Source organism: Dasypus novemcinctus, chromosome 27 (assembly GCF_030445035.2).
Source record: "Dasypus novemcinctus isolate mDasNov1 chromosome 27, mDasNov1.1.hap2, whole genome shotgun sequence".
Taxonomy (NCBI): domain Eukaryota; kingdom Metazoa; phylum Chordata; class Mammalia; order Cingulata; family Dasypodidae; genus Dasypus; species Dasypus novemcinctus.
Window position 1 is genome coordinate 16,914,338 of NC_080699.1, and position 13,035 is coordinate 16,927,372.

Here is a 13,035-nt window from a genome sequence, read left to right on the forward strand (position 1 = left end):
GGCAGTTGTAAACCTTCCCCCTCAGGCGGCTGAGTCCGGTCCCCAGTGGCGGGGCAGGAAAGTCACATGAACATCATCTTTTTCCAAAGTCAACCTGTCAGAGGGAATAACTGCAATCGCTCTAGCACAGACCGGTTTTCCGGCACGTCCTGTTGAGCCCGAGGAGCTCGAGCGCACTTCTCAAGGGATTTGCTCCAAAGTCTCTTGTGTCTCTGAAGTCTTGAGAAAGTTGAGGAGAAGATGGCAAATCCAGCTCAGACAGATTTTTTTCCCCCAGGACTTTATCTCTATTCACAGTAGCCTCAAAACAATGCCACCTTCGGGGAAAACGGTAGAAGATTTTCAGCAGAAAAATACATTCAGTAACAAGAAGCAAAAAGCTCTTCTATGAATACTAATGGGTTGCCTAAATGTTTTCCCTGCAGTTTTCTATCAAGTGAATTATCCAAAATAAATGTGAAAGTGATTTGGGGTGGGGGTGGGGGAGAGATCTTTCCAAGGGAGATGGGGACTTTTAAAAGGAGACAAAATGGCTTTAAAAAGCAGAGAAAAATGTTCGGGTGACAAGTGCCTTTCCTCCTTCCGTGCAGCCTCCCTGATCCTGGGCAAAAGTTGATGCGTGATGACTTTCTCCTGGAGGGCAGTCCTCTGCCAGCAGAGGGGAGGGAAAGGAGAGCGAGGCAGACCCTGCTGCGGGGGGATGGAGGGGCTTTCAGGGAGCCTTTGTGTGATTCTATGAACCTTCCAGATGCACAGGCTTGCCTGGCCCTCAGGACCACGGGGCCCTGAGCGGCTGACGTTGCTGCCATGGTCACGGGCACCGACAGCGGCAAGGCCAGGTCTCCCACTGGTCAGATGAGGGCCCCCAGGGCACCAGCAGCTCCTCATTTCTCCTGGTTGGGTCCCCTGCCCCTCTAGGCAGCCTCTGGGCTGCCTATGAATTTGTCCATTCTAGATGTGTCACATAAGTGGAAGCATGAAGTATTTTTCCTTTTGTGTGTGGCTTAATTTGCTTAGCTAATGTTTCCAGGGTCCATGCCTGTTGTAGCATGAATCAGAGTTTCATTCTTTCATTCTTTAAAGAGGTCAAATAATGCACCAGTGTCTGGACCCACCACAATTTGTTTATCCATCGATCTGCTAATGGACTCGGGTTCTTTCCGCCTTTTGCCCATTGTGAATAATGCTGCTATGAAGCTTCATGCGCAACCATTAGACTCCGGTTATCACATCAGTTCTTTAGGGAAGACTGCACCGTATTTTAAAAGAACTCAAAATTTTAAATTGAACTCAAATTCCTCTGGACATTTACTTAACTTTCAATTCCCTGCTCATCACCAGATGAGACCTGAATAACTATAGACCAAACCAAGCACATTTTCCTCGTATATCTAGCTGTGCTGTAAATTTTGTGAGCCCTAAACTTGAGGAGCCCACCATATAAAGACAAGCTGTTTTAATGAAGCAGGGGCTGGTGGCCTTGACCTTGTCCCACTTAGCCCTTCCAGGGTCCTTGGCACCTCTGAAGGCCATAGTTTGAAAACTAGGCCACACAGGCCTAGGCCTTCTTAGCTCCCCTGCTCGCTAGCCATGTCACCACAGCATGTTACTTAACCTCTCTGGCAGGACAACTGTGAAGCTCCGACAAGAGAATGGACATATGTAAAGCACTGGCAGATGGCTGTACACACAGGAGGGGCTCCATAAATGAGTTTGGGTGAAGCATCACATTGGGAATTACAGGAAATGCCATGATTGGAGCTTCTGCAAATCCCCTTTCATTCAGGGGCCTAACCAATCTTAAATAGGTAGCAAAAACTATGGAAAAACCAATTTACTCTGAGTCAAAGGTCTCCACGTTTTGTTCTCAAAGAGAGGTTTTCATTTCAAAGACCAAAATCCCACAGTGTTGAATTTACAACTGGCAAATATTCCTGTAGCCCGACCAAGTGATGAAGTTTGAAAGTAGTTCCCTGTCGCTTTGCCTGGCGCTTTATCACTTTGCAGTAGTGAATGAAATGATAACCTTGAACACAACCAGTGAAATCTAATTACCACCATGGCAGAATTGTTCTCACACCTTCATTCACAAAATTTCTCAGGAGTTACTCAGGCTACTGTTCAAACCTTGTTACTGCTCAGGCATGGTGGACAACATCTGGGTAAAGTAAACTTGCACTGCCAAGTAATTTACTAACACCTGGTGGGTAGCATGCTATGGTGGAAAGACTCCTAACCTTGGCTTGACTCTTCCACTATCAAGTGGCTCAATTGGAACAAATTCCCACTATCCTCAATTATAAATGCCTTATGATACCAACTTCCCAGGCTTTCAGGACTTTGCAGTGACCTAGGCATGGGCCATGATAACAGTCCTGAGCAGAGCAGGATTCCTCCACCCTGCAGCAGTTAATACCTGTAATGAATTTCTCTCCAGGTGAATACATATACCCCAGGGATTTTGCCAGCTTCTACGTGCTTCTTTTAAGACAAGGATCAACCTGGCAGACAATCTCCCTTCTTGGCCATCACCGCGCTGGCCTGGACTCACCTACCTTCAGATGAGTGCAAGTTGGGGAGGGGGATGGTGGGCACAAGGCATAATGCAGAGAGGACTGAAGCTTTGGAGGAGAAAGACAGGACTCTGCACTGTCTGCTGTCATCACCTTTGCAGATGGCGGCATGTTTTCTTCCACCGTAACTGGGCAGAAGATATCTTCACTGAACGTAGTTTGTACATTAAAATCTCTTATGGGGCTGGGATAAAGCATGTTTTAGCCATAAATATCTTGCCTGCCTAGCACAGAGTAGGTATCAAAAATATATATGCTAAATGAATAAAGAAGTACAAAATAGTTTGCAGTGCTTCAAGTCATCTTTTTTTTGCCATTGTTTTTTAAAATTTTTATTTAGTTAATTTTTAAAAATAATAAATTGCCTTTTTTTTTAAAATCAATTTGCCATGAATCACTATACCAGACCAGCTTTCCGAGTTTCTTCCTAAAATACACTCCTTTTCTCCTCTCGTATATATTCATCCTTGATATCCCAGATACAGAGACTTGGCTTTGTTCCCCAATCCCCAGAGGAGACAAGACCTGCCATGGGTGCTTCGCTGTCACAGCACCTTGCAATCTGGATTGGAACCATCTGTTAAGTTTTCTGTTACTGGCCCATAATTGCTTTCTTAGAAGCACCTTGCAAATATTATACTATTTCCCTCATAAGGAATAACTTTCAAAATAATAAAAAGGCGACCAGTCTTACCTCTGCGTCCACAGCGCAGCATTCCACCTGCTCACCCACCTGGCCAGGGGCAGGTAGCGGCGGAGCCGGTGCTGGGTCCCCAGTCATGAGTGGCCTCTGTTCCCCGCAGTTAGGCTTGTGTGTGCTTAAGGTCTGCCCTTTATTGGCTGACATAGTGAAGAATGAGTGTGCAATTCTCCCATGAAATTCGGTTAGTAAGAAAAAATGTAGCCAGTGCCACAAAAAATAATTTGATTAAGTAATCCAGAAACAGTTGGGAAGAGAGTGCAAGAGATAGAACAACTGTAGATGTAACTGTTACTGTTAGAGAAAATATGCTTATTTGTGTTAATAGATATTTTTGCTGACTGCTTCCTCTGTCACCCCAAGACGGTTCACTCGTCTGTTTGCTCATAGTTTTTGCTCCTTGTGTTTGCTCGTTGTCTGCTGGTTGTTTTTTGCTCATTGTCTGCTTGTTGTCAGTTTGTTTTTTCTTTAGGAGGCACTGGGAACCGAACCCAGGACCTCCCATGTGGGAGGTGGGTACTCAACCGCTTGAGACACATCTACTCCCTGCTCATTGTTTTCTCATTGTTTTACTCTTTGTTTTTTTTGCTCATTGTCTGCTTGTTGTTTTGCTCTTTGTCTGGTTAGGGGTTTTTTTTTTGTTGTTTGCTCATTGTCTTGCTTGAGTTTTTTGCTTGTTGTCTACTTGTTGGTTTTGCTTGTTGTTGTTTTTCTTGTTGTCTGTTCATTATTTTTGCTCCTGGTCTGCTCATTATTTGTCTTCTTTAGGAGGCACTGGAAACCAAACCTGGGACCGCCCACGTAGGAGGCAGGCACTCAGCTGCTTGAGCCACATCCACTCCCCAAATGACTGCTTTTTAAAGTGTGACCTTTGCTCCTGATTCTGAGGTTTTCAGGCAAGGGGTCTTATCAGGTGGTCTCACCTTTGCTTTTGTGGGTTTCTAGCATCTTGGAATAAGTAGCATCAACCTAGCGACCTGAAAAAGCCCCCAGAGGGATTGGGACTCTCTTGGCATTTTCATTCTGAGGCTTTGCCTGGCTCCCTATATGTCAACCCAATGCTCAACACCAAAATATAGTAATTATAAGAATCTTGACTTGGGCTGTATAATTATACACAAATCACAAAAAGATACTGCGAGTACCTGTAAGATGAAAGGATACGTAGGATGTCAGTGGATGGCAGGTAGCCACTGCAAATCCAAAGGAGAGAATGTAGGCCAAGGATAATTTTAATTAGCACCTGACCACAGGCTCTTGACCGTCTGGCTCCGCCATTTCCTGTTTGTTTCCCCCTTCTTATGAGTACTGAATTCTCACACTCAGCTATCAGATTCTCAAGTCTGAAATTGTATCATACACATATCTGTTAACCTTATTAGAGTGAGGGTCTCTCTGGAGTCTCAGCTCTATGGGACAGGAACTTTATTTCGTTGTATCCCCAGGGCCAACCTACTGTTACACTTTTGAGTGAATAAATGGATGCATTCTTGTCTTCTGTTATAACAGAGCACCTGGCATCTAGCAGTTCCTCAGTAAAGACTGAACTGAACTTGGACACCGTTTTCACTCCTTTGCAAGACCTCTTCTCCAGGTTGTGAACCAGAAAGTGACACAGGGGCAAAGACTGGGGTGGTAGCTGCCATTCAGAGCAGATCAGAATGCACTTTCTATAAGGCCTTCACGGCTGTCAATATTTAAAAATCTACTTTGACATTGTCACAGCCTCTTTTCATTTTACTCATCAAATTTGTGTCAGCTACGGCCACCAACTGCTTTTAAATCAATTTCCTTTTCCACACAGACAGCTCCCTGCATCACATAATCAGGAGTCAGGAAGCCCCAGTCCACACGAGTGACTTCTGTCTGTTCTTCAAAGAGAAATGAGGCTCATCACAATACCATGAAAACTACCAGGCCAGTGCTGTTCTCTCTCCTAACTGGGAAATACATAGAATGGAGCAATAGCCGTGCTGGCATTTTTAGGGGCAAGGACAAGTTTCCCACCTGAGGCTCAGCTGAGAAGCGGGAGGACATGAGCACTGTTTCCAGGATACCCCATTGAGTCCCGGGTCTTTGTTTAAGATGTGGTTCAATACCTGATAAGAACAAGGCTAAAGCCCTGTGATATCTCTAAGGAGGCTTCATTACTTTATACTGTGCTTGCTTCCTTTTATCTCCAGTTTGAAAGGACAGTGTGCCAAACTGCAGTAATTAGAAAGAACTTAAGCACATATGCTTAAGACTCTTCTAAACTTCTATTTATCTAAAGCTTAAAGCCAAACTTTTGTAGAATAGGGTTGACTTTTTTAGTTAGAAATACATAGCTGTTGTGGCTGTGATCCGGAAGGCAATAAAGAGAAGTCCTGGATATCAATATATAAGGCTGTTCTTATTTATTTTTCTGGAAAGGGAAAATGGTTATATAAGATCTTATTGATCAAAGAGACAGCTTTCTACTCATTAAACCTCCCAGTCCCCAGAGAAAAAACATGTTTTATGCAGTTTGAAATATAAAATAATATTGATAAAAGGTGACCTCCCTCCCCCAATGACACAAATATTTTACACCTCAAATAAAAATCTATAAAAACACATTTCTTTCATAAAATTGTCCACATCCACTTTGTTTTGTCTTTCAAGGGGCTTCTTAGAGCAGCACTTGGTTCTCTGCAGACCAAGCTCATTCTTGCAACCCCACCTCCAACCTGAGAGTGCAAGTTTCATGAAGTGTGGACTGTCTCATTCATCATTACTTTATTACATTTCTAGCATGAGGTATGGTACTTAGCACAATGTGGGCATGAATGAATGAATGAGTGAATGAATGAATGCATCTCCTTTTCTTTGTTCATGCTCTTCTCACTGCCTGGAAAAACCCTCTTAACCTTTCTACCTGCCATCACCTAAACCAATGCATGCGTCTTCTGCTGCCTCTTTCTAGGTAAACTCCTATCCCTGCTCATTCTGCCCTTAGTAATTCATACAGAACACACCCTTTCTGCCAAGTAAACTAGGTCTTGGTTCTATTCACTGTTAAACATTGTTTTAAAGTTACTTTCTTCCAACTAAATGTAGGCTCTCTGAATTTTTACTCAGGTTGGAAATACTTACTGTTCTTCTACCCCCATAGGCCTAGCACACTGCCAGATGTGGAACAGGTACATCAGAGCAATGGATAATTTGGAATGTGAATGAGAGCAAGTCTTCAAACCAAATGTGCAATGTGAAATCTGATAACAAATGAGGCCATAATCTTTAACAAGATCCTCTCTGACATCCTAGCCCCCAAACCACTTTTTACTCCCTGCCCAATCTTCTGAACCACGAGAATCCAGTTCCTTTGACGTACTCCCAGGCCTTTGGCTTTATTCACGGGGTTGATAAGCCAACTCCTCCATCAAGGACGCCTGCCAGGTGGGCTGGTGTGAGACTGTGCCAAGGTTACAAAGCAAAGAGGACTCAACTCGAGGTGCTCAAAAAAGCAATCACACTCTGAACACAGAAAGGGGTGTATCGGAAACTGGTGTTATTTTGCGTATAACAACAAATGTTTGACTATCAGAGAGAAAACAGAAGAACTCTAATTGTTCCTTAAAATTTATGCCTTATGAGAGAAAAACTGTCCTTACATAGGGACCAGCGTAAGATGAGGAAGAATTATTCTGGATGACAAGCCTGAGGGATGGTCTAAGTCTGGGTTCTCTCCAGCGCAGAGCCTGCAGAGGCTTACTGTCAGGGAGGTTACTTAGGGCGTGACTCCAGGGAGCAGGAGGGACGGATAAGGGAGTGACACAGGGAAGAAGGAAGGCCAGCCAATACAAGGACTGGCTGCCATCATGCTCTGTGGTGGGGAACCTTCTGAGGAACAGCCTACAGCCACCAAGGAAACGGAAGTGGACAGCAGTTGTCCATCAACTCCAGTCCCCTTGTGTTCCTAAGGCTCTGGGGCAGGAGGAGAGATACCTGGGAGGGCCCAAGGTGGCCAGGTGAAGCCTGCACTAAGCTGTTGGGCCTGTGCGTGACTCTCACCAGGGCTGGAGGAAGACGAGAGGGGGAGAGATCTGAAGGGCGCACAAGGGCGGCTCTCCTCGGGAACGCGATCCTTGGCACCAACATTCCTGGCCTGGCCCATGACACGTTGTCTGCCCTCATGAGATGAAAGCCTCTCAATCAGATTTGGCCCAGACACAAAGCTTGTTCCATTTTTTTATGAATTCAGATTTTTAAACAAGTCTTTTTCCCTCCAAATAAGGCATCCGCCCAGCTTAGATGGGAGGTGATTCAGCATTGCTTACTAAAAGCCTGACTCCCATGTGAGGTTGACAGAATTTGTTATAAAATCTCCATGGAAACCATTCCAGCATCTGCACGTCAGAGCACCAGGCACCCACATACATCAGAGACAGGTGCTAACAGGAATAACGTCGGACAGAAATCAAAAGAAAGTTGGACTTTGTATGCTGCCCTTCAAGTGACAATGCCATATGCCACCCATGGATTTTTTCCTCTAAATTCATGCAATTGCCCATTTGACTATGTCTTAAATCTCAACATTAATTATTAAAAAGTCCATGACTCTATGCAATCTCATGACAAATTTATAATTAATAACATTTAAAGTAAAACAAATTCATTTTCCAGGCCAGTAATTAGGAAAAATTATCACTATCAAATAGCATTAGGGTGCATATACTTTTTTTTTTTTTTCTTCCAGATTGGGAAGCTGGTGCTCAATCACTGAGCCACATTGGCTCCCCTGAATTGTTTTTTTCATTTGTTTTGCTTGTTGTTTGTTTTTGTTCGTTTTGCTTGTTGTTGTTGTTATTTTTTAGAAGGCACTGGGAACTAAACCCGGGACCTCCCATGTGGGAAGCAGGACTCAACTGCTTAAGTCACATCTGCTCCTCTATGCTTAATCACTTAATAGTGCTCAAGTGGCACCCAAGTGTGGAATATTAACATTTTGTAAGTAGACATTTCCTCTAGTGGTTCCTGCCCCCAAATTTTAGGACACTCATGCTTCGAAGTGAAAAAGAGGGGAGCCATTAGTCAAAGTCATTCCCGGCCAGTGGGAAAATCGCTTCCTTGAAATAACTCAATCAGAATATTAATATGTAATACTAAACCATGGAAGGACTAATCTATTACAGTGTTTTGTTTTTTTCAAAGTTTTTTGGACCCTGAGCCACTCACTTGTTCCCAGTGCTGGGTAGTTCCTGCTTCTGACATTCCTAGAGCTGGTTTGCTCCTTGTCCTTGATGGGATCTGGTTCCTGAGATTTTCCCTGGATGTTGTGAGCTGTTCTCAGTCCCTCCACCATGCTTTCCCAGAGACATTTTGGTTTTAGCCAATTGGTGTCTATTGTTGGCATCCTTATGAAAAAATACATCCATGTGTATTAGTTACTGAGATTTCCTAAAGCACGCTCCGGTAGGAAGACTGGGAATTCCTTGCCTAGAAGGAAAGCAGAAGTAAGAAGCTTACTGAGGAGCTACCCAAGTTAATGAAAATCATGCTCCTAGAACATTGTGTCCGATTTGGAACCTAGTATATGTTTGGAACAAACAAACAAATGTTTCAAACTACAAAAGCTACAAAATAAATGCTCATAGCAAAAATGCTATAACACAGAGCAGCTTCTGTATTCTAGGAGCTGGGCTAAGCACTGCATCTATATCAACTAATTCAATTCTTCCAGAGACCTGCTAGGTAAAAATCATTATTGTCTTACTGAAAATGAGCATGCCAAGGTTCAGAAGAGTTAAACAACTTGGCCAACAGCTTATGTTTTTGCAGATCATTTGAATCTAGGTATCTCTCATTCCAAAGCTCATGACTCTCTCCACAAAATAACAATACAAAAAGACAGAGGAGTTTAAATAGGGATAGGGAGAAAAAGGCAGCTGTTTTCAGAATAACCCCTTTTAGGCCTCTGTGCACGTTTTTGGTTCAATCAAATGCAAAACACATTTTGCCCAGAGAACTTTTCTCCTTAATTTAAAAATCTACATAATTCATGAGGAATGCAATCCACAGATCTCTAATCTGTTTACCTTAACATCATCAAAATGTCACATCAGAAACTGCTTGGGAGCCTTTTTGCTTTTTAACCACAGCCCTTTTCCCTCAGTTTCAAACTACTTTCCAATAAGGAGTGCTGTTGAAGCCCAAAAGATGTGAACTTGATTTAAGACTGTCACCTGCTTTGAGAACAACAGGGTCTAACATTTGTGATTTAATTGCTGTCCTTCACGTGTTTACTGTATCATAAACACTACAACATGAAAAAAAAAACCCACCAGATTGGAGTCTTCCCTTCCTTAGACTCCTTCCCACTGAAAGCCATGCATGTCCATGGAATCAACTTCCGTATCTTGAAAGGAGCTCCAAAGGACTGTGCATCTTTAGGTTTTAAAGGCATTATTAGTCCCATGTAACAAGTGGAGGAAGAGGCTCGGGGATGCTACATCGTATGCCCAAAGCTCCTGAGAAGTCATCAGCGAGGATTCACTGTGATGTCTTATGCCCAACCCCCTCGGCCTTTGCCCTCTGTTAAGATGTCGTTTTTAAGGGCCCAGCTTTTGGCTTGGTAGAGGCTAAACACAGGCTTGGAACATTTGTACTAGAGTGACCAAAACTTTGCACATCAGTGGGCATGCGTGTAAGTCGGGCACTGGGCTGGAGGGCTGAGGGCAGCGTGGTGAACTACAAGCCGTGGCCCTGACTTGCCGGGCTCATGGTCCGGGGGTAAGTAGACACAGGAGCAGGCAAGCATTGCCTGACGAGGTCAGAGGCGTCCACTGCACTCACCACACCCAGGCCTGCTGCGGGGAGGGGAGGAGAGGCGCAGGGCTTCCCGGAGGATGTGCCATCTAGGCTAAGACTTAAAGGACACGTGGAGTTTTACCAGGTGAAGAGGAGAGGGATGTGGAGGAGAGATTTTGGGAAAAGTGTTTCAGGAAGAGGGTAAAGCCCCATGTGTAAAGCCCCAGAGATGAGACGGAACAAAACGGGTTCTGGAAACAAGGCAAAAAAGCTCAAAACAGAGGGCAAAGAAAGGCCCTAGAGAGGGGCCACTGTCAAGAGCATGGATTCAGGAAGGAGCTCAGCTTACAAAAGCGCCCACCACAGACTGTCTGGCCCGTCAAAGCTCACTCAAGAGGCCTGGCAGAAGCTGTCAACAGCCTGGGGTCAAGGCCAAAAGGCTCTCTCTGCATGGGTCACATCTCTGCAGCCAAAAGAAGCCATGGCATGACTGGCCAGCATCCGCTAAAGCTAATTCAGGACGGTTCCAAGGCTCATCAATTAGTTGTGGGCCATTTTTCTAGACTATAGCATGGAGACACAAGCAAAATTTCCTTTAAATGATGATAATGAACTCCAAGAATATTTTTAGACCCAGCAAAAGTAGCCAGAGCTTTCTGTGTCTTAAGAAATAGAAGGGGAAAGTAATTTTAGCTCTCTTAATTTTCTCAAAAGAAGGTACTTGGAGCTCAGGGGAGGAAACATGCTTTTCAAGCTTTTTTTTCAACACTGAAATAACTTCTTCCTAAATGCAGGCTGCCGAGTAAGATGCTGAGTGCTTCCAAGGGCAGAGAGGTGAGCTCTACTAGAGAGGGGAATTCCATGCCTTCTGCTCTGCCTGACAGACTGGCTTACAGAATTAGAACGTCACAGCCACTCACCTGCCAGCAAACATACACGGAGCAAGGAGGGGCCTAGGCATCTTGTTTGCCCTCAAGTCTATCTTCCATTTAAATACACAAACCAAACAGGAACCCATCTATAATACAAACAAAAAGGCTTGTATTGAAACTATTTTCTCTTTTCTATAAAAGGGAATTTTCCAGATTAGCTAATTGGCCCATATCTCCCCTGACTGACTCTTAGTGGGACTTGGTTTGCCTTTTTTTTTTTTAGATTTTATTTTTTATTTTTTATTTATTTTATTTATTTCTCCCCCTCCCCCCTTTGGGGTGGGATTGAAGTAAGCATCGTTGGAGTCAATGCGTAGGTAAGGGAGGAAAGGGAATTTAATGACTATGGTCTATAAACTCGGATCCCTTCCAATGTTTAAGAACTAGAATTCCTTTTAATTGTTTAGTGTCCGTTGAATTGGTTTTTGGAAATTATCTCTGAGAGAGACTGAACCAGGTGGGTCAACAAATGCCAAAGGGTTATACATCAGTGAGGAATCTCAGCCTCCAATGGGTTAATTGACTTACAGTAAACATGATAGACCTAGGACTAGAAAACAAAGTCAACAGGCGTCCATTTTTATTTTAATGTTTCTGTTTATAGTGAACAAGCTTTCCCAACACCATCTACTAATTGGTTTTTATTAGTTTTCATTGTTTTGTTGTACAACCTATGCCATTTATTAGGTTCCTGTACACACATACACACACACACACACCTAATAACATACACAGCTCTATCTCTGAGCACTTTAATGTACTTTATCAGTTTATTTGTTTGTTTTAATACCATTATTATTTTGTTACTAGGCTTGTAGTATGATCAGAGCTAATAGGGCAAGTTTTCCTTCTTCTCTTTGATCATCTTTTTATCCAAGTTGACTTAGCTATTTGTGGGAAAATGATCTCTTCCACATGTTTTTTAAAATAACTTTATCACATTTGTCAAAAAATCTGGCTGGAATTTTAACTGGTATCGCATTAAATTTATAGATTAATTTTGGCAAGAATGACCATTTTTACAAAATTATGTTGTACCATCCAATAACATGAACTGTCTCCATTTATTCAGAATGTCTTCTATTTAGAGGTTTTACATATTTTTTTAAAGTACTGTGCACTTTATAACTTTTGTTGCTATGGTGAGTGCCATCTAATTTCTGATTATATTTTGTAGTTGAATTTTGTTGCCATAGAGAAGTGCTATTGACCTTGTAATTGGCAACCTTGTTGACCTCTCTAATTAGTTAGGGTACAGATTTTAGTGGTAGAATTTCATTTCTATCAGCTCTAATTAAGGTTGGTCCTACTTCTCTTGATGATGGGAATTTCTTACAATCCAGGCATTTATTTTTTCTCCTAGGGCATTTATTGTTGCAACTAAGACTTGACTCTGCAAACGTAAAAATAAAGAAGGAAGGCTGAAAGGTTAGCTGGGGCAAATGAATAGCAGTTTCTTTGTGGACAGGGAATAGACAAACACTTGAGTATGAACCCAAAAATCACCCGCTGAAACCAGGGTTCATGCTCAGAGAATCAATGACCTATTAAAAACCAACCCCCTCAATCCCCTTAACTGCCTTATGTCCTCCAAGGATGACTTTCCTTGCTTCCTCATTTTCAAAACTTTCAGGGCCTCAAATGGAAGCAAAAGAGCCAAAAAGAACCAGTCAACAACGAGCCCAAATGTGAGACAAATCCTCCGGCAATCGAGATGGAAAGCCTCTCTCCTCCTGTGTCTCTTCCCAGGGGACAGCAGAAGGAATCCCTCGAGCCAGTGAAGCCTGGCATAAGAGACTTTCCTTTCAGGAAATGTGTCACGTGTCCTTCGTGTCAGTGAGTTATAAGCGGTATCTTAACAGACGTGACCCGCCTTTTCTTTCTCAGTAGTGGGTTTCTTAACCAGAACGATCCAACCAGATTTTCTTTTTCTTTTCAGTTTTTTGCTTTATTTTGATTTTACGAGCAGTCCTCAAGTTGATTTAAAAAAGAAAAAAAAAAACACAACCCTGAAAGACGAATAAAAATCCTTATCCCCAAGCCATTAGTAAGCACATTCCAG